Here is a 22,742-nt window from a genome sequence, read left to right on the forward strand (position 1 = left end):
TTCAGTCTTTGGGAAACTGCTGACCTTGCCCCCAGCAAACTGCAAGTTCGGGAGCCAAAGAACAGAACAAGAGAGCAGGGTTGACCACTCCCAAAAGTGCCCGGCCACCCCTCCCCCCTTCTTCCCTTCCCCCTACCTGACTAAAAGGAATTCCCCCTTCCAGAACTCACGATCAGAGGGAGACCTCAACTGACAGAGATGCAGCTGTCCCTTTTTTTTTTATTTTGCTTATTTATTGTTTTTAGTAATCTCTACATGAAATGTAGAGGGGCTCGAACTCACAACAAGAGAGCATGAGTTAGTTGCATGCTCTTCCGACTGAGCCAGAGAGGTGCCCCACTGCTATTAATTTTAAACAACACTTTCTCTACTAATTAAAATTCTACCTTGCTGAGTGGCTTATTAAATACAAAAATGGGATTTCGGCGGTGGTGCGGAGCTGAGGTGCAGCAAGCAGAGCCGGTGCGTAGGGGGAGGGCAGCGGGCCCGACTCTCAGCCTCCCCACCCTACCAGCCGGAGCCCCCCAGCCCAGCGAGAGCCCAGCCTGGGGCCCCAGCATCCACCACCTCACCTCACGGCGGGGGCACCTGTCGCAGCAAGGCCATTGCGGGGTACGAGGAGCCGCCCTCGGTCCGGGCACCGTTCTGGGGAAACCAAACCTCTGTCAGCGTCACGCTGGCTGAGGTCGGCAAAGGTGTCCTGGTTGGCCAAGACTGGCCAAGTGCTTTCGTGACTAGGCTGACACTCGGGGGCCAGACCCGCTCTTCTGATCCGGACTCGCTGATGCCAGTCAGGGAATTTACCAGGGATTTTCTACCGGGAGACCCTGCACAGCTCCTGCTTCCAACATCACTGTCACCGTGACTGCCAAGACCTTCACCCTGCCCATGGCCAAGGGCGCCCAGGGAGGTGTGACCAACAAGGGATGCTATGAAATGGCCTCCCACCTCAGCATTCCCGGGACTGACCTCGTCTGTCCCCCCCAAGCTGCTTCTGCACCCCTCTCCTGCCCACACACACATGCACCATTTTTATTTGGGGGGGAGGCTGGGGCTGGATGGACAGACTCCTCCCCCACCCACACCCCTCCTCTGTGTAGTTAGAAAACTGTTTTGTTTGGGGGGTGATTTTTTTTTCTGAATAAAAAAGAGTCTACTAACAAAAAAATGGGATTTTACCCCACATGCTGTTTTAAGTCTGTTTTCTTTACTTAATTGAGGCATTATCCAGGGGATAAGAATGTCGAGAATCCCAATGTCTTAGTCTGCTCCGGCTGCTACGACAAAAATACCGCAGACTAGGTGGCTTAAACAACAAACATTTATTCCTCACAGTTCTTTTTTTTTTTTTAATGTTTATTTATTTTTGAAAGAGAGAGAGAGGGGCAGACTGTAAGCAGGGGAGGAGCAGAGATGGAATCGGAAGGACGCACCAGGCTGGGAGCTGTCAGCACAGAGTCCAACGCTGGGCTGGAACCCACAAACTGTCAGATCATGATCTGAGCCCAAGTGGGAAGCTTAGCCGACTGAGCCCCCCCAGGCTCCCCTAATTCCTCACAGTTCTGAGGGCTGGAAAGTCCAACATCGAGGTGCAGACATATTTCGTACTTGGTGAGGGCCCTCTTCCTAGTTTGCAGATGGCCGTCTCACATCCTCGCATGGTGGGGAGCACACAGCAGCAAGTCTCCTGCGTCTCCTCTCCTAGAGGCACTAATCCCATCATGATCTGTTCCTTCCCAAAAGTCCCACCTCCAAATACCTTTACAATGGGGATTAGGGTTTCAACATAGGAACTTGGGGACAGAAACATTCAGTACAAAACCTGACCGCCAAATTTTGAATTCCAACTTCAGCATTTACTATCTGTGTGACTTTGGGCCATTTGTTCAACAACTCCAAGTGTCACTCTTCACATCAAAGATAAGTAATACTACCTACTCCCAAAGGTTTACTACAGAAATGAAATAAAATATATTAAACACTTGACAGGTTACCTAGCACACAGTAAGTACTCAATGCTAGCTGCTATTGCTGTAACTATTATTTTACTATCATTATCTAAAGCCGTTCTTTGCACCCTCTCAAAGTCCAGAAGAAGAAATAGTCCACCCCTAGAAGGAAATCAACCTTGCCAGTAACAAAGCATAGAACCCAGAGAATTATTTTTTAATAAAACTTGTTTTTTCACCAAATCTCATTTCAGTTCCCCATCAGCTTCTTAACAATACTAGTCATTTTTTTATACCATAATTTTTATACCATAACTTTTTTTAAGTTTATTTATTTTGGGGAAAGAGAGAGAGGCAGACAGGCAGACAGACAGACAGAATGGGGAAGGGGCAGAGAGAGAGGAAGATAGAAAGTTCTAAGCAGGCACAGAGATGCGGAGAGCTCTCAAAGCTGGAGCAGAGAGCTGCAAAGGCTGATGTGGGACTCAAACTCATGAACCATGAGATCATGACCTGAGCTGAGGTCAGTCACTTAACAGATTGACCCACCCAGGTGCCCCTATACCATACATGTAATACTAAATTCTGATAAAACATCCCTTTGCCATAGGGAAAGTGTTATTTTCACTATTTTTGTACTATTGAGTAAGTAGGTTATTTCCACTTTCTCAATGTTAGAAACAATATGGAAAAGATAAGTTAAATCATTATTCACATTGACTACTATTTCCTTATAATACATTCCCAAAAGTAAATTTGTTAAGTCAAAAAACATAACCATTTCTTACATTTATTTATCTTTGAGAGAGAGAGCACATGCTTTCTACAAGGGCGGAGAGGGAGGGGGTGGAGAGAAAATCCCAAGCAGGTTCTGCCCTGTTGGTGCTGAGCCCAATTGTGGGGCTCAGACTCACAGGCCATGAGATCGTGATCTGAGCTGAAGTCAGACGCTTAACCAACTGAGCCACCCAGGAACCCAGGACATAACCATTTTTTAAAAGGTTTTGGTCTGACTTACTAATCTAAGCTTCATCCATAGTTGAGATGTAAGACTTTACATTTCTATCATTTCTATCAACAGTGTATAAAAGTGGTGAAAACTTAATCAACATTGGCTGTATTTTTTTAAATCTTCACCAATTGAAAAAGTGAAAACTATTTTCTCACAGTTTTAATTAGCATTTATTTTATTTCTAGTAAGGCTATGGAATTTTTCATAGCCACCATGGTTTCCCACCCATCATTGTATTCATTAGTGCATTCCTGGTTTTAGTTTTTCTTTTGGAGAATTTGAGTTTTTTCATATTGATTTGTAAGAGTTTGTAATTATAAGTATATATTTATATTATAAGGATAATATCCTTATTCCCCAGTTTATTTTTTCCTTTAAAATTGATTTATGGAATTTAAAAGCACCAGGCTCCTGACATAGAGTTAGAGCCCCAAGGATTGTGAAGTAATGGAACATTAAAAACAAAGAGACAATACTCTGAGTATCTGGGGGTGGGGGTAGGGGGAAGGTCACATGTATGAAATCATAACAGGGGCACCTGGGTGGCTCAGTTGGTTAGGCGTCTGACTTTGGCTCAGGTCATCATCTTGTGGCTCGTGAGTTCAAACCCCGTGTCAGGCTCTGTGCTGACAGCTCAGAGCCTGGAGCCTGCTTCGGATTCTGTGCCTCCCTCTCTCTCCGCCCCTCCCCCACTCATGCTCTGTCTGTCTGTCTCTCAGAAATAAATAATAAAACATTAAAAATTTTTTTAAAAAGTAATCATAATAAAAATGACTCTGGACTTCTCAACAACTCTTGAAGAAAGAAGACAGTGGAAAAATGTCTTCCATGTGTTGAAGGGAAAGGACTTCCAACTCGAATGGTATAATCAGCCAAGCAATCAATGTGAAGATTGAATACAGACATTTTAAGACTTGTAAGATCTGAAAAAATCAACACCTGTATTGGTTTTCTATTCCTGCTGTAATAAATTACCACAAATTTAGTGGGTTAAAACAACTCAGCGTTATTCTTTTACATTTCCAGAGGTCAGAATTCCCAACTAAAAGCATTGGCAGAGGTCCTTCCAGAGGATCTAGGGGAGAATCAGGTCCTCAACTTCCCTAGCTTCTAGAGACTGCGGCATTTCTTGGCTTGTGGCCCCTCCCTCCATATATAGAGCCAACACTCTCTCTCTCTCTCTCATTCCGTCTCTATCATACCTTCTACCTCCCCTACATAAGACTCCTATAATTACATTGTGCCCACTGATAACCCAAAACAGCCTCCCTATTTTAAGATCCTTAATTTACTCAAATCTGCAGTCTCTTTTGTCACTGAGAGAAACATACAGGTTACAGGGATTAGAATGTGTACTGCTTTGAGGAGCCATTGTTTGTCTACTGTACCACCCAATTGCCTGGTTTCCACTAAAATGTAGGAGTAATCTGAGAAAGAGAGCTGAAATAGGAGACTGCTCACAGGACAGCAAATGGTGAAGTCACAATGTCCAAATAACAACTGACAAGCAGTCTCATTGTGGTGGTACATGAGAGACAGGTGGTCCTCAGTAGGCCTCTGCCAGTGTAATTTATTTACTGTTTTTAACCTTTTTAAAAAGATGTTTATTTATTTTTGAAAGACAGAAACAAACTGTGAGCAGGGGAGGGTCAGAGAGAGAGGGAGACACAGAATCTGAAGCAGGCTCCAAGCTCCGGGCTGTCAGCACAGAGCCTGACGTGGGGCTCGAACCCATGAACTATGTATGAGATCATGACCTGAGCCAAAGTTGGACGCTCAACTGACTAGGCCACCCAGGTACCCCTCACAGTGTAATGTATTTTTTAACTTGATAGCACTATTAAAGGATCTGCTTCACCAGAATAAGGAATAAATTTACATGTGTAAACACAGACTACACACCCAGGAAATTTAACTCAGAAGAAAATCAAAGGGAAATCCAGGGCTAACATCAAAAGGAATTCCTAGGATTATGGTTGCATAGAAGATCTACAGAGTAGCCAACGGGGACTGAAAGGGAAAGAGGTATGTGGAGGGGAGAGTTTGAATGTATACAGAGGTATACAGGTGGGGAAAAATGTTTCCCAAAAGATTGAAACCAATAGATTTCAAGGCAATCAACATATTTTTTTTAACTGAGGAAAAAATTGAGGACTTCAGCTTTTGGTAATAGCAGATCTAGATGGCTGAGACCATTCCTATCACCAAAGACAAATAAAACAACTGGATAGAATATTTAAATAAAACTTCTTGGAGCGCCTGGGTGGCTCAGTCCATTCAACATCTGATTCTTGGTTTTGGCTCGGGTCATGATCTCTCACAGTTGGCAAGATGCAGCCCTGTGTCAGGCTCTGAAGGGAGCCTGCTTGGGATTCTCTCTCCCTCTCTCTCTGCCCCTCCCCCACTTGCATACTGGGACTTTCTCCCTCCCTCTCAAAATAAATGAATAAACTTTTAAATAAATCAAATGTCTTAAAACATGAAAGTGAGAGCATGAGACTAAAATAAAATGCAGGAGAGAATGGAATCAGGAGAAAATAGTGTTCAGGTCACTTTTGTTCTAGGCATTTCTGGTCTGAAAGAGGTGGCTGAGGCACTGTGCTTTTGAAGTCTTTCCAGAACTACGGGACAAAAGTCAGAGTTCAGAGCACACTGAAGGTGAGTGCCCTAGTAAACAATCTCCTACTTTGGATGAGGATCTCAAAGGGCTACGTCCTAGAAATAAAAGTGCTCTAACAGTAAATCAGCCTTCCCACAAACTGCCACCAGCTTTGAAATATGTGTTGGGTCCAAAACACAAAGCTTTGATATTGGATTAAAGTTATCCTAGATTTCTAGCAGTCTCAGAAGCACGGCAGGGGCCATTGGAAATCCTCTCTGGAGGAGGATAATATCATCCTGAATTTTTGATTATTTTTATAACTAATTTTTGAAATGTATTATTCAACACAATCAAATATAACTAGATACCTTAGGGGTCAAGATAACATAAACAAGAAGCAATGGAAAAAACTGACATCAGACACAGCCTTCGAAGGCTTTAACTATTATCAAATACAAATAGTAAAACAAGTACCTTTACTAGGTCAAGGGAACAGAAATACCATGTTTAAAAATTTCAGCAGAAAACTGGAAGCTATAAAAAGTGACATAACATAAAGCAACCACAAGGGATTTGAAAAGCAAAACAACTATAAACCATATTTAAGCACATAACAAACTATGTTACAAAACATACTCATAAAACAATAGGATAATACTCTGAAAATTACACTTGCATGCATATAAAAATATAAACACGAATACTGATTTGACCAAATCTTGAAATATTAACCACATTTAGAAATAGAAGGATGATAGAGGAGGGAATGGAGCTGTAAAACTAAATCACATCCAGCATTTTTTTTAAGCTAAAGAGATACATAATCTGAAATAAGCTTTTAAAAGTTCACCTGGATAATTTCATCATCCACTTTTTTTTTTTTTTTACCATGGATGTTATTGTTTTTGTTTTGTTTTGTTTTTTAGGTTTTATTTATTTATTTTAAATATAATTTATAGTCAAGTTAGCTAACATGCAGTGTATACAGTGCGCTCTTGGCTTCAGGAGTAGATTCCCATGATTCATTGCTTCCATATAACACCCCGTGCTCCTCCAAACAAGAGCCCTCCTCCATGCCCATCACCCACTTTCCCCTCTCCTCCATCCCCCCTGCCAACCCTCAGTTTGTTCTCTGTATTTAAGAGTCTGTTATGGTTTGCCTCCCTCCCTCTCTATTTGTAACTATTTTTCCCCTTTCCTTCCCCCATGGTCTTCTGTAAGTGTCTCAGGATCCACGTATGAGTAAAAACATATGGTATCTGTCCTTCTCTGACTGACTTATCTCACTCAGCATAATACCTTCCAGTTCCATCCACACTGCTGCAAATGGCAGGATTTCATTCTTTCTCATTGCCAAGTAGTGTTCCATTGTATAGATAAACCACATCTTCTTTCCCATTCATCATTTGATGGACCTTTTGGGCTCTTTCCATAATTTGGCTATTGTTGAAAGCATGGCTATAAACATTAGGGTGTCTGTACCCCTGTGAATAAGCACTTCTGTGTCCCTTGGATAAATTCCTAGTAGTGCTATTGCTGGGTGTAGGGTAATTCTATTTTTAGTTTTTTGAGGAACTTCCACACTGTTTTCCAGACCGTTTGCCTCCTTAACCATCAATGGCACTGATGGGGACAGAAAACTTCTGAGGGTTACCATCTGTTAAAGTATAATCAGGGGGCACCTGGGTGGCTCAGTCAGTTGAGCATCCGACTTTGGCTCAGGTCATGATCTCACAGTCCATGGGTTCAAGCCCTGTGTTGGGCTCTGTGCTGACAGCTCAGAGCCTGGAGCCTGCTTTGGACTCTGTGTCTCCCTCTCTCTGCCCCTCCCCCACTTGCATTCTGTGTCTCTCTCAAAAATAAATAAACATTCAAAGAAAAAGGTATAATCAGATCTAGTATCCACCAGCATTGTCACTTTTTGTTGTTGTTGTTAGATTTCTGGAAGGCCAGATAGTGAACTCAACATGAGGCCTCTCATCTTCTCGAGTGGCCCTCCCCTGAGGTCATCTTAGCCGGCATCCTTTACCCAGGCCATAGGAGGCACCCACCTGAATGGGACTGGGTCCCTGAGGCCTCTGCTTGAGAGCATGGGCCATCTGGGAGGGTAGGGAGAGATGGGCAGGTCTGAACTGCTGTCCAGGCTTTACAGCTGTCCACAGGCTGCCCAGCAGTGTGGGGTTGTCATTCTGTGTCTTCAAGGATGTCTCCGCAGTAATGAAGTCAGGCCACATTTGCTTCCAGGTTATTTTTACTGGACCCTTTATAGCTGATTGGCTTTCCAAGTTTCCTCTCTGTTTTGAGCCTTTCTCCCATTCTGTGCCCGTTCCTGGGATGTGTCCCTTTCCTCCAGATCAGCAGAGGATTGCCCAGCATCATAAATGTCTTGTCCCACCAGCAGGCTCAACATGGATATCAGTGTCCCCTACCAGGTGCTGGGGCGGACTGGAAAATCTTGGATTTCATTGCTGCCGTGAATGTGGCCCGATTAGGGCCTTCGAAGGAAGGTGCATAGGATGCAAAGCTCATTTCCAACTCTCTAAGAATTTGCTGTGCCTCCTCTATAGATTCCAAGGGTCCCCCTTGCACATGGGGGTCCTTCTCATTGGGTCAAGCCTCCCTACAGGATGGAATAACCTGTAAGGGAGTGGGTTCACTGCTCCCAAGCGTTCATGCAGGTGCTGCCAGAGGTCAGAGTGTATGGTGAAGTTCACTGTCTCTGCCTCTGCTCTTGTTTTCTTTGTATAGGTATACAGTGTTTTGTTCACTTCAAGGTAAGTCCCCACAGCATCTTCCTCTTTGCTCTCTTCCCTTTTTCCGGGATTCTACCTCTTAGCACCCCAACTGGGCCTCATCACAGGTGCTTGGACCTTAATCCCTGGCAGCTCCTGCCCTCTCAACTCTGCAGAACCTGTGCTAAGTCCTCCAATTCATCGCCCCGCTGTCCCACCTCATCTGTAGGCTTGTAGTAGTGCATCCTTACACGTTCATCCATAACCTCAGCTCTTCTTCCAACTGTATAACTTGAGCTGACATCCAGGCCACCCCTCCCCACACAGAGGTCACTGACCAACTGGGGATTGTCCCTGTGGATGCCTCATTCCCAAGACCCATTTCTCTGGTCACCTGCCTGGCTCAACAATGGCTGGTTTGCAAGCTCCTGGGGGGCTTCCTGGATGTAATCTGAAGCCAACCCCCATACTCAGAGGGCATGGAAAGACTACAGAAGGAAGCAGGCCACTCCAGGTTGGCAGGTAGCAGGTTGAATAAGCAAAGGAAAGTACATGCAAGGCTTGTCTGGAGTGACAGCAAGGCAAGTACATCTCTGACCTGCACACCACGTCTTAGATTTCCAGAGTGGTCTCAACTGGGTTCAGTCACGTGTACCATGTGGTAAGAAGGTCTCAGCATCACCATGTTTCTGACCAAAGAGCTAGCCTACTAGCTATGGGCCATCAGCATGAGAAAAGATAGACCTCACTGTGATTTTCCTCAACAGACTGTTCAATCGCCCGTTTTATGGCTATTTGGTTAGCATTATTGTGCTGATTCTCCTGCACCCGATTCTGTTAGTCCTCAAGGTCATAGCCTGCTAGCTTTTCCGGATGCTGTCATAGAGTTTGATCCACCTATAAATCATTCATTGCTGAGTGCTGTGGACCCCATTGTTCAACTACTTGAGCCTGGACAGTCTAACCCCTTGGAAATTCTGGTAAGTCCACTATTGACGTGGATGTGACTCTTCTCAGTTAATGCAGGGCACCAAGCCTCCATTTATATGTCCCACTCAGAAAGATACCATTTCTTGGGGCACCCAGGTGGCTCAGTTCATTGAGCATCCAAGGTGGCTCAGTTGGTTGAGCACCCAACTCTTGATTTAGGCTCAGGTCATGACCTCAGAGTTGTGGGATCAAGCCCCATGTTGGGCTCTGTGCTGACATGGAGCCTGCTTGAGATTCTCTCTCTCTCTCTCTCTCTCTCTCCCTCTCTCTCTCTCCCTCTCTCTCTCTCTCCCTCTCTCTCTCTCCCTCTCTTTCGTTCTCTCTCTCTATCCCTCTATCCCCCTCATAAATACTCTCTCTCCAAAATAAAATATTTTTAAATTAAAATTTAAAAATTAAAAAAAAAAAAGAGGGGCACCTGGGTGGCTCAGTCAGTTAAGCATCCAACTTCGGCTCAGGTTATGATCTCACAGTTCATGGGTTTGAGCCCCGCATCGGGCTCTGTGCTGACAGCTAGCTCAGAGCCTGGAGCCTGCTTCAGATTCTGTGACTCTCTCTCTCTGACCCTCCCCTGCTCATGCTGTCTCTCTCTCTCTCAGAAATAAATAAAACATTAAAAAAGAAAGAAAGATACCGTTTCCATTATGGCCTTTTCCTCTTAATAGACATATTACTACTTATTGACAGTGCATCTGGTTACCCAAGAGTTCTGAGGGAGGCATATCATGAGACTTCAATTTTCTCCATGCCAGCTAGCTAACACAACATCCCTTCTGCAGGCCATGGAAACAGGAGTAATCTTGACTTTCAGGTTTTCTTATTTAAGTAATACATGTTGTAGTTTGCCTGAGCTCCCATAGTCATTCCTCTGATGGACTTGAGTAAAGTAAACTGGAAAGGATTCATTGTTGTTGTTGTTGTTGTGTAAAGTAAGCTCTAGGCCCAACATGGGGCTTGAACCCATGATCCTGAGATCAGGAGTCACATGCTCTACAGACTGAGCCAGCCAGGTACCCCATGATTCACCTTTTTTTTTATGCCATTAAGAACATTCATGATTCATGGAAAGAAGTCAAAATATCAACATTCACAAGAGCTTGGAAGAAGTTGATTCTGACCCTCAGGAATGACTCTGAGGGATTCACGACTTCAGTGGAGGGCGTGACTGCGGACGTGGTGGAAATAGCAAGAGAACTAGAGTCGAAAGTGGAGCCTCAGAGGAGCCCCTTTGCACTGCTGGTGGGAATGCAAACGGGTGCAGCCGCTCTGGAAAACCTCCACTCCTGAGGTTCCTCAAAACAAATTTAAAAAGTAGAACTACCCTGTCACCCAGCAATTGCACTATTAGGTATCTACCCAAAGAACACAGGAGTGCTGATTCGAAGGGGCACGTGCACCCCAATGTTTATAGCAGCCCTATCGACAATAGCTGAAGTATGGAAAAAGCCCAAATGTCCCTCAACTCATGAGTGGATACAGAAGATGTGGTATATGTGTACAATGGAATATTACACGACAATCAAAAAGAACAAAATCTTGCCATTTGCAACAGCGTGGATGGAACTAGATGGTATTATGCTAAGTGAAATTAGTCAGTCAGAGAAAGACAAATATCATATGACTTCACCCATATGTGAAATTTAAGATACAAAACAGATAAAAGCAAAAATAATATAAAAATAGGGAAAGGGGCAAAACATAAAAGACTTAAATATGGAGCACAAACAGAGGGTTGCTGGAGGGGTTGTGGGGGGGGATGGGCTACATGGGTGAGGGGCGTTAAGGAATCTACTCCTGAAATCATTGTTGCACTATACGCTAACTAATTTGGATGTAAATTTAAAAACTAAATTAAATTTTAAAAAGATAAAAAACAAATGAATATAAGAGAAGGGAAGCAAAAATAATATAAAAACAGGGGGTGGGGGGACATAAAAGACTCTTACATGCAGAGAACACAGTGAGGAGTGCCGGAGGAGTTTTGTGGGGAGATGGGCTAAATGGGTGAGGGGCGTTAAGGAGGAAACTTGTTGGTGGGGGGTGTGGGGTCTCAGTCAGTTAAGCATTCAACTTCAGCTCAGGTGATGATCTTGCAGTTGGTGAGTTCAAGCCCCATGTCAGATTATGTGCTGACAGCTTGGAGCCTGGAGCCCGCTATGGATTCTGTGTCTCCCTCTTTCTCTCTGTCCCTCCCCCACTCACATCTGCCTCTCTCTCTTTCAAGAATAAGTAAACATTAAAAAAATTTTTTTAAATAAAAAAAGGAGGGCACTTGATGGGATGAGCATTTGGTGTTACATGCAGGGGATGAATCACTGGATTCTACTCCTGAAATCATTGTTGCACTATATGCTAACGTGGATATAAATTCAAAAAAGAAGAAAGAAAGAAATGTAGGTTGAAGATGGGACTGACTTGCTGGTAACACTTAAATAGATGAGGAGTTGCTCCTGATGGATGAGCAAAGAAAGCGGTTTTGTGAGATGGAAACTACTGGTAAAGATGCTGTGAAGACCGTTGAAATGCCAGCAACGGATTTAGAATATGACATAAGCTTAGTTGATAAAGCAGGGACAGGGTTTGAGAAGATTGACTCCAATTTAGAAAGAAGTTCAGAATTGTGGGTGAGGGGGCGCCTGGGTGGCTCAGTCGGCTAAGCATCCGACTTTGGCTCAGGTCCTGATCTCACAGTTTCTAGGTTCAAGCCCCGTGTCGGGCTCCGTGCTGACAGCTCAGAGCCTGGAGCTGCTTCAGATTCTGTGTCTCCCTCTCTCTCTGTGCCCTTCTCCTGCTCGTACTCTCCTCTCTGTCTCTCTCTCAAAAATAAATAAAATTATTTTAGGGGCGCCTGGGTGGCTCAGTTGGTTAAGTGTCTGACTTCGGCTCAGGTCATGATCTCGTGGTTCGTGGGTTCAAGCCCCCCTTCAGCCCCATGTCAGGCTCTGTGCTGACAGCTCGGAGCCTGGAGCTGCTTCAGATTCTGTGTCTCCCTCTCTCTCTGCTCCTCCCCCAATCATGCTCTGTCTCTCTCTGTCTCTCAAAAATAAACATTAAAAAATTGCTTTAAAGGTATTTTTAAAATAAATAAATAAATAAAATTATTTCTAAAAATAGTAATAATAAAATGAATAAAAGGCAGCCTAAATGCTGTGCTCTCACAGGGCAAGCTGCATTCTTTACTGTATTTGCAAGCCATAGAAACATAGGAGAACAGATTGAGTTGATAAGAACAGCTGAGGAAATAAATCAAGATAACATTTGTGTACATAAAGATAACAGGCTTCCACCTAATGTAAATAGACTGGTGCAATCACTGTGGACCAGGCAGCCCTAAATCTACAAGGTGCTATTGTCCATTTAGAACCCCACCTTGCAAAACAGATTATAAAAATACAAGCGCAGTAGAAACCCCAGAAACTACTTACAGTGGCAGAGAAAGAGAAACAACCAATCTTTTAAAGTAAATAGACCTAAAGGGAAAAAAACACCTATCAACCCAGAAACCCATTCACTGTAAATACGAACCCTTTTATAAAACCAAACCCCATTAACAGAGAGGTCACCAACGGCTGGAGGAGAGCAAACCCCAGGGGACCTCCATAGGGACTCAGCACTTTCTGTTTCTGGCTAAAGCTGGAAACATTGGTCCATATGTTACACGAACCGTATGAATAGAAAACCCTTTTGTAAAGAAAAATACTACCTATGCCACCATGCTGTTAGATACAGGGTCCAAGTAACAATGATACAAGATATCCTTCCGATTTAGAACATTTTACCAATAAAAATGAAATCCCTAAAGTATTGAGAGCAAAATTAACTGCAGGGACGGAAAGGCTTGATTCCTTTTTTTAAAATGTTTTATTTATTTCTGAGAGAGAGACAGAACATGAGCAGGGGAGGGTCAGAGAGAGAGGGAGACATAGAAGCTGAAGCAGGCTCCAGGCTCTAAGCTGTCAGCACAGAGCCTGGCTCGAGGCTCGAACCCACGGACTGTGAGATCGGATGCTTAACTGACTGAGCCACCCAGACGCCCGAAAGACTTGATTCCTAACAACTGCTGACAAACCCAACATTAAGGCCTACTGCCTCAGAGGTCCCAATTTAGCAAACATTCTTGGAAAGCATGTAATAGGACATGTTTAAATTAAGGAAAAAATTATTGTGCCTACAATTTCACCAGAGAATAACCCAGCTGGCCTGTGAAAAACCCAGAAGGGTCCCATAGGTTTACAGTAGATTATATGATTTTAAACAAATGCCCTCCCCAAATTGGAGGGGTAGCCCCAATCCAGGTGCTGTCATAACCAAGATCACCATTGGATCTGGAACTTTCTACATGGTGGTATTATAGGAAGAGATAGGATGAAATAGGGAAAAGATAGGCCTGAGGTCCCTGGGTGGGGAAAAACAAATTTTGGAACAATGCTGGGAGCATCTGACCACAGTAAACCTCTCAGGCTTAAGGATCCTCTTCAGAATGTAACAGAGCCCACCTACTCCCCCTCAGTTTTCCCTCAGGAATTTGACAAAAGACCTAAATACAGGCCTCAGGCCACCCCTCATACAATGGAATTGAGCCAATCAGGAATGGACCACCCAGCACGTCAAGCTACTGGGCCAATAAGGGTGGGACCTGAGAAGGAAGGGGGAGGGGGGGTAACCAAACCCTTGTAAAACAAGACTCTTACCTACTGTCATGGGTGTGCAAGAGAGCTTTCCTACTTCCTTACTCTCTAATCTTACACCCTAAAAATCTTTTGCCTGCTGCTCCTGTTGTGTCCACCTCTTCATTCCTCTAAGCCCGGAGACAGCAAATCTGGAGTGTTGTGGCAAAAAACAATCCCGCAACAGAGGAGACTTCTCTGACATGCTGTTGGCGGTTGCAGTTGATGAGAAGAGCCCACCATGACTGCATTCACATCAGACGGCGGACGACCTCGCTTTACCAGGCTACCTCAAGGACACCTTAACAGCCCAGTAGTAGCCCCCAATTTCTTTTTTTTTTTAATGTTTTATTTATTTCTAGGAGAGAGAGAGACACAGCGTGAGCAGGGGAGGGTCAGAGAGAGAGGGAGTCACAGACTGAAACAGGCTCCAGGCTCTGAGCTGGCAGTCAGCACAGAGCCCGACGCGGGGCTCGAACCCACGAACCGCGAGATCATGACCTAAGCGAAAGTCGGACACTTAAGCGACTAAGCCACCCAGGCGCCCCAATAGACCCCAATTTCTAACACGAACCATCGACGGCTTTCCTAAAAAGGCACAGACAAACCAGCATTTTTTATGTGACGACATTCCTATTTATGGTGATAACTCGGAAGAACAGACGAGGGTCAAAACTGTTCGTTGAATTTCTTACAGTGGCACGATGGACAGTCAAGCCAGGTAGGTACAGGGACTCCACACTATAGTAAAATTTCTAGGTATGATTTAGTCCTCTGAAGGCAGAAAACTATCAGCCCAGTCATAAGGCACAAATGACAGAAACCTTCAATATTGGGAACAACACATACTACACATGAGGGTAACATTAAAACATATTTATGGAAAACTAGGAAAGGGAGGGCATTTAGGTGGATATTCAGGAGCCAGGCTTATGTGAAAGGTGCCACCAGACCTTTCGTACACCAGCCCCAGCTATTGAGTACTCTGAACCTACACTTAGGAGAGGGCCTGAACTCACAAGCATCTGCTACGTGGCGGCTATGGACTGAAATGGGCCAGAACTTCACATTTTACCAAATTGGGGCTGGGTTTAAGAAGTCTCAAATGGAGGGGCGCCTGGGTGGCTTAGTCGGTTAAGCGCCGACTTTCGCTTAGGTCATGATCTCGCGGTTCGTGGGTTCGAGCCCCGCGTCGGGCTCTGTGCTGACTGCCAGCTCAGAGCCTGGAGCCTGTTTCAGCCTGTGACTCCCTCTCTCTCTGACCCTCCCCTGCTCATGCTGTCTCTCTCTCTCTTGGAAATAAATAAAACATTAAAAAAAAAAAAAAGAAGTCTCAAATGGAGCCCTCTTGCAGTGATGGCTTCCATCAGCATTCAGCCGCTGGACCACGGTGGGCGGGCTGTCCTACAGTATGGCCTTGGACTGAACTAGGGGGTCCTGAAGCGCTGGTAATAGAACCGTTTAGCAAGAAGATTGTGGAGCACCAAAATCCGCATGTGGTGTGTGGCCCAGACCGGCGGAGGAGTTCAGGCTTGTGACAACCACAGTTATCCTGACGTTGTCTCAAGTGAAAAAAAAAATGTCAATAAGGTCTTCACTGATTCTACGTGTGCTAAGTGTGTTCGTGACAGGCTCCAGCGTGCTTTCCTATTTTTTCTTTTTTCTTTTGAGATAGAGAGAGTATCGGTGGGGGAAGGGCAGGGAGAGAGAATCCTAAGCAGGCTCCACGCTGTCAGCAGGACGAGCCTGAAGCGGGGCTCGAACTCATGCACTGTGAGATGCTGACCTGAGCTGAAGTTGGAGCTGACCCAACTGAGACAGTCAGACGCCCCCATGTGCCTTCCTAACAGAGGAGCATATAATCCTTGTGAGACTGGTGAAAGCACACGCACGGAGCCGGAAAGCTAAATTAAAAAATGAAGCCTTTTGAGTAATAAAGAGATCAAAAGGCTAAAACAAACAAAAGTTTCAAATGGCGAACGGACACCAGCTCACTGGAAGGCCCGTCTGGGCGCTCTCTGGGACCCCACAGAGTACAGCACTCACAGGAAATAAAGCAAACACATGAACTCCAGTAGCCTACATTGTGCTGGGTGGAGCAGACCCCAGGCAGAGAGCGACGAAGCCAGACCACAAAGACCTCATGGCAGAGGATCCCAGACTACTGAGGGTTGAACAAGGTAGCACCCCCCCCATCTCTGCAGCTGCACCCAATATTGCCACCATCTTGGATACCTTGGCCAATACCTAGGTTGTATCATGCCGGCTGGACTCACCAAATGCCTTTCCAGAGAACCCCAAATCAGTAATGTGGGCCCATTACACTGATGATATCATGTTAGCCTCTGCCACAGGACACCCAGCAGGCTTGGTAGAGGATGGGCAGTGAGCCCACAGAAAATTCAAGACCCAGGAACTACTGTAAGTTGGGAGCTGTCTGGTCAGAGAAGACTGAACTCAACACGACGGGATGTGTATAAGTAGAGCAGGTAATGAGTGTGACAACAGAAGGGAAAATGCCACTCAAGGTTAAAGAAGATAAAGGAAGTATTCAAATAACCCAAGAAATATTTCATACTGGACTTTTGAAAATTAATCTAGTAAGTTTATATTATACATTAGAAAACTGAAACCAAGAGAACATTTCGAAGACGAGTCATAAAGTCAGAGTAACTTTGCAGGAATTGAAAAGAAGGAGGGGAGCCTGGGGGGCTCAGTCGGTTAAGCGTCCGACTTCAGCTCAGGTCATGATCTCACAGTTCGTGAGTTCGAGCCCCGGGTTGGGTTCTGTGCTGGCAGCTCAGAGCCTGGAGCTGCTTCAGATTCTATGTCTCCCTTCTTTCTCTCCCTCTTCATGCTGTCTCTCTCTCTCTGTCTCTCAGAAATTAATTTTAAAAAACATTAAAAAAAAAAAAAGAAAAGAGGGAAAAAAACATGCACCTGGGTGGGTGAGTCGGTTGAGTGGCGGGTCCTTGATTTCTGCTCGAGTCATGATCCCAGGGTCATGGGACCCAGCCCTGCACTGAATGTGGAGCCTGTTTAAGACTCTCTCTCTCAGGGCGCCTGGGTGGCTCAGCTGGTTAAACGTCCAACTTCAGCTCAGGTCATGACCTTGCACTCTGGGAGTTCGAGCCCCATGTCAGGCTCTTGTGCTGACAGCTGGGAGCCTGGAGCCTGCTTCAGATTCTGGGTCTTCCTCCATGTGCCCCTCTCTGCTTGCACTCTATCTCTCTCTCTCAAAAGTAAATAAATGTTAAAAAAATTTTTTTAAGATTCTCTTCCTCTGCTCCTCTTTTCTCTCCCCTGCTCTCTCTCTCTCTCAAGATAAAAATAAAATAAGCTTCCGCCTCATAAAAATCTCAGGGACGGGATCCCTCTGCCCAGGGCATATGCTGGTATTTCAGGACCAGCTGCTCTCTTCAGGGCTGTGGGGCTCTGAATTCACCGTGCTCATTCAGGAGCGCTGCAAGTCCGGGGAATGGGGGACGTGCAACCGGCCAAATGTCCAGGTAGGCTGATTCCAGGGTGAGCTCTTGGGGTACAAGTCATCTGCTTACTTCCAAGCTCCAGCACACACAAATGTGCATACTTATTCCCTCTTCTGATAAACCTGGAGACTTTGGGGTGTCTTGCAAGACGGGCTCCGACCGGCCGCAGGAATAGCCCCCCCGGAAACGCCTGGGAACCTTGACTCCTGAAAAGCAGGGAACTTTACCAAGCAGCCAGCCAGCCCAGATGGGCACTCACCCAGTGGGATGCTGCTGCTTCAGAATGATTTCTGTGAGCTGGATTTTCTTTGCCCGGGGGGTGGGGAGGGTGGGGGGGTTGGAGGATGCAGGTGATTCTCGCCTGCCACGAGGTGCACAGGTCTGCAGGGTCCTAGCCCCCTTGGCAGACTCACGGAGTACGTACCGTGCATGTATGTGCAAGTGCATGGGTTAGGGCGCCCAGGGTCCTGGAACACGTACCCTGAGGCCAGCTCATGGAGGGGGCTATTCAGGGTATCTGGCTTGTGTCTTAACCTCCACACATGCGTATATCCCCCTGCAGACATGGCTGGAGGAATCTGGGGTGCCTTTTAAGGCCAGGCAGGAGAGATCCTCAGGTACCCTCTAGTAACAGATATCTGGGAGCTTTGAAGGCTGGGAAAGCCTGGGACCGGCTGAGGCAGCCTTTCCAAATGGGGAATGGCCATCACCACGTAAAGCTGCTGCGTCAGAAATACTTGTGGGTGTGAGCACCCACCCTCCCCAGAAGCAATGTGGTTTTGGAGGACCATCTGAGCCCCACTTGCCTGAGGGGCCCCGAGGACCCAAGGCTAGCTGGCAGATCGGGCTCAGGTGGAGGCAGGGTGGGCAACGCATCTGAAATAGGGCAGCTGTAGGGAGAGGCCTAGTTGCGGAAGGGGCCATTGGGCCCACAATTAGGCACCTACAGAATTCCGAGCCATAAACGCCACAAACGCACATACTCCCTGTGAAGAGAAAGCTGGAGAAATCTTAGCGCTCTTGCCGGGCTGGGAGGGGTGGGGGATTGCAGGGAACGGTCCCATCTGCCTGGTTCCAAGCCCTAACATAGGTGCTGGCTTTTCGTCCTTCCCAGTTTTTACTCAAGTCACCAAGGATCACATTCCCCAATAACTGACTTAGACATAAGCTTTAATCATAAAGTCTGACTTCAGGGGAATCAGGCTAAGATACCCAGCTTCTATAAAAATTCTTTCTTTCCAGATTATAGAGTCAGCTAAGGAGTTAACAATTTATTCCAGATTTGTGGAGATTCCTGCCAGAATTCCTTCTCCCTCCCAAGGCTTCCTTCAAGGCTGCCCACCCCAAACCCCACTCTACCATCATTTCTTGCAATGTGGTCTTAGTTGAGATGGCTCCAGGGCAGTAAGCCACGACCACTTCTGTGCTGACCACTCAGAGCCTGGATCCTGCTTCAGATTCTGTGTCTCCCTCTCTCTCTGCTCCTCCTCTGCTCATGTGTGTGTTCCCCCCCCCTCAAAAATAAATAAAAATATTTAAACATTTAAAAAAAAAAAAGAGCTAAAGAGAATAGGAACCATAGTGGATTCCCACACTGCCAGGCAGGGCTGCTGTCTCTCACTGAAACTAACTTGTCAATCTCTCCCTCAACTTTCCCTAGTATAAAATCCTCCGTATCTTCTAATACTCTGCCTTCACAGAGTATACAGCTCAAACAGGCGTCTGGATACATACTGTGGGCTGAAAAAGCTTTGAATCAAGAATGATAGGGACATGAAGCAAACCAGAAACCCGGTAGCAAGCCTGGTCAGTTTGCAAGTGCAATGGACAAGATGGAGGGACAGTTGGGTCAGATTTCTCAGCATTTGGTGAAACTGAGTAAGGTTCAGTGGCTTGCGGGGATTAAGAAATATCGTTACAATCCTCCAAGAAAGTTAAAAAGTAACAAGGAACCAGAACAAAGTTACCCACAAGAGAAAGTACCTGGATTCATTTCCATTGGCATTGCTTGCTCTCAGTAGGATGGTGTTGGGCTCCTTATACTTACTTGCTTAAGGGAAAGGATTTGTGGTCCTGTGGTCCTTTCTTCTGTTTTACTGATAAACGAAAGGGCAAAGGTGGAAGATACTCCCAAGCTGACAAAGTTCTGACACTAAACCAACTGAACTAAGGAGAGAACACATGAGATAGGCGTGGATGAGTCCAGATAGAAGTCATAAGAAAAAAAGAAGTCATAAGGGTCATTTCTACAGAAGGGCAGTGGCTAATGAACAATAAATACTAGTAAACAATAAATACAGAATGAACACAGGAACGGAGAGACCACAGCCAGTTTCACTAGACGGTTACTTGTCTTAAGGTTCTTTAAATTCATATTGAGACTGGGTTCACAATGCTTAATCTTGACACTCCAGAGGGAGGTCAGATCAGACGTTGTCAAACAACAAAAGGGGTCTTAAAACACCCACCCTCGGCGTAGTGTACTGTAGTTTGGGATAGGGTGCCACCTAGTGGTCAGTGGTAAATTTATGTTTTCAAATTAGGGGCAAGTAAGCAAAGTCAAAGGTCTTAAACCGGTACTATCCGGGGGGCGCCTGGGTGGCTCAGGTGGTTTAGCATCCGACTTTGGCTCAGGTCATGATCTCACAGTTCATGAGTTTGAGCCCCACATTGGGTTCTGGGCTGACAGGTTGAAGCCTGGAGCCCCCTTTGGATTCTGTGTGTGTGTGTCTCTCTCTCTCTCTCTCTCTCTCTCTCTCTCTCTGCTCCTCCCCAGCTCGTGCTCTGTCTCTCTCACACACACAAAAATTAAGGTAAACATTAAACTGGTACTGTCCAGGGGCGCCTGGGTGGCTTAGTAGGTTAAGAGTCCGACTTTCACTTAGGTCATGATCTCGCGGTTCGTGGGTTCGAGCCCCACGTAGGGCTCTGTGCTGACTGCCAGCTCAGAGCCTGGAGCCTGTTTCAGAGTCTGTGTCTCCGTCTCTCTCTGACCCTCCCCTGCTCACACTCTCTCCTAGAAATAAATAAAAAATATTTAAAAAAAAAGTTATAAACTGGTACTGTTCAATATATCTGTAACGCGAGCCACAATGTGGGAAATGTGTAGAGAGCTGAGGACCATGTGGGTGTTAGCAGTTTCTGTAGAAATGCACAAAGGTTGTAGGAGGCATTCTCTGAGCATAGAAATGATGAGAGATGATTCTAGGTTTGACCCCAGATCCTTACAATGAGGCCATCCATCTGGTCTAAGAATCTGTGGGATGGTCCCGAGGCTGAGGGCACTGAGCCTCAGGAGTGTTTTGGACCAGCTGCGTTGAACTGAGGTCAAAGAGGGTCATGAAAGACTATTTGTGCTGAGGGTACTTGAGTCGTGAGTGCCCCAGAGGACTAGTGTGTATTGTTTAACCCCAGGTTTAGTGAGGGTCACCTGGCCCTGCACACATCCAGGCTGATAGACACGCACAGGGGGTGGGGGCGGGGGAGGGGGAGGTGAGCTTCAGGAAGGCCTGCCGTGACCTTGGCTTACCGGCACATTTCCATAGGCAACTTGCCCCAGCCACCAGTACACACACCTATCCTCAGATCTTTTAGGTGCTGAAGCCAGCACTTCACTGGATCCCAAAGAACGCTGCTGATCGAGGTGCTATTTTCTGACTCAACTCACATCCTTTTGGATCTCCAAGATATGTTAAAAAATAAAAAAACATAAAACAACACCTGTTTGATTTGCCCAGTGGGATAATTGGCTTTCCTTCTGGAACCAACTATTGACATTCACCAAAATGCCTGACAAGCACAGGGTGAGAAAACAAGCCTCCTGGAGAGCTCCCGTGTGACTTGGGCAGAACAGCCTGCTCTCTGCTGTGGAAGGTTCATGAACTTCTTAACCATCATTGATAGTGCAGGAACATTTGAGACTATTGCATAACCTCAACTTTTTTTTTAAAGATCTTTTATTTTTTTACGTAGTCTCTGCACCCGACGTGGGGCTCAAACCCACAACCCCAAGATCAAGAGCTGCACGCTCCACCAACCCAGCCAGCCGGGAACCCCACATGACCTCACCTTTTAATCTGCAACGGCCCCAGCGGTCCCAAACACAGAGAGAGCTTGAAACCATTTGTGATGGAGATGTACAAGGACAGACGTGCCCAATGTACCGGGAGTACCTAGAGGAGGCTGGCCTGAGTGAGACACAGTGAGTTCTGGAAAGAAAAATGCCCACAGGGGAGAACTCGGTTCAATTCACTCAGAGAGCATCCGCATTTGGCTTTTCTTCCATTAGCACCTTCTGCTGACTTATATCTGCCCAGCTCTGGAGGAAGTTACATTTATCAAGATGTTGAGGGGGCGCCTGGGTGGCTCAGTCGGTGAAGCCTCTGACTTCAGCTCAGGTCATGATCTCACAGTTCGTGAGTTCGAGGCCTGTGTCGGGCTCTGTGCTGACAGCTCAGAGCCTGGAACCTGCTTCCAGTTCTGTGTCTCTCCTCTCTCTGCCCCTCCCCTGCTCACACTCTCTCTCTCTCTCAAAAATAAACAGTAAAAAAAAGATGTTGATTGTAACTGTTTGAAATAGACAAAAATTGGAAAATATCTCGATTATTCCTGTGGAGGATTGGCTCTGTCAATCCAGACACATCCATACCATGGAATCCTAGGTAATCATTAAGAAAGAGGTGAAGAAAACAAAAGGACACAAATATATGAAAAATAATGGTTTTCAAAATATTGGACATCAGGTGATCAAGGACAGTGGTCCCGATGGGACTCTTTAATACCAAATGCCCAAGCACAGTCTGGCTTCTCTTACCTCATGAAACTCATCTTGTACTTTGTTCTCTCCGCTCAAGGCATGTTGAACACGTGTCTATCCCTCATACCAGGATTCCTCTCACCACAGGGCCTTTGCATCTGCTCTTCCCTTTACCTTTTTAACTTTTACCCAGCCTTCAGATCTCAGCCTCCTCAGGCTCTCCCTGATCCTCGGGCAGCCCCCACAATACTAAGGATGCAAACATAAACTTATTGCTTTCGTTCTGACCTATTAAAGGATTTACACGGGACTGTAAATTAATCATAAATTCAAGTGACACATGCTAAATTCTAATCAGATCTAGATCTATTTCCTTAGTTTGATTTAGACATAGAATCACTTAGGATTAATACCAACTGCATGTAATAGAAAATCTAAATTAACAATGAATAAGCCTTGGGGTGCCTGGCTGGCTCAGTGGGAAAGGCATGCAAACTCCTGATCTTAGGGCCATGAGTTTGAGCCCCACCTTGGGTGTACAGGTGG

At 45.7% G+C, this 22,742-nt stretch overlaps 1 non-coding gene and 1 pseudogene across 1 annotated transcript; one reads left to right on the forward strand and one right to left on the reverse strand.

Annotated features, from left to right (window-relative positions):
* The first annotated feature begins 414 nt into the window (after positions 1 to 414).
* On the forward strand, positions 415 to 17,615 carry LOC120246266 (annotated as a pseudogene).
* Positions 10,225 to 10,297, reverse strand: TRNAR-CCU. The gene has a single exon. It is a non-coding gene; the product is annotated as a tRNA-Arg (tRNA).
* Positions 17,616 to 22,742: the final 5,127 nt, after the last annotated feature.

The sequence above is a fragment of the Hyaena hyaena genome, unplaced genomic scaffold (assembly GCF_003009895.1).
Source record: "Hyaena hyaena isolate Hyena2069 unplaced genomic scaffold, ASM300989v1 scaffold_459, whole genome shotgun sequence".
Classification (NCBI taxonomy): domain Eukaryota; kingdom Metazoa; phylum Chordata; class Mammalia; order Carnivora; family Hyaenidae; genus Hyaena; species Hyaena hyaena.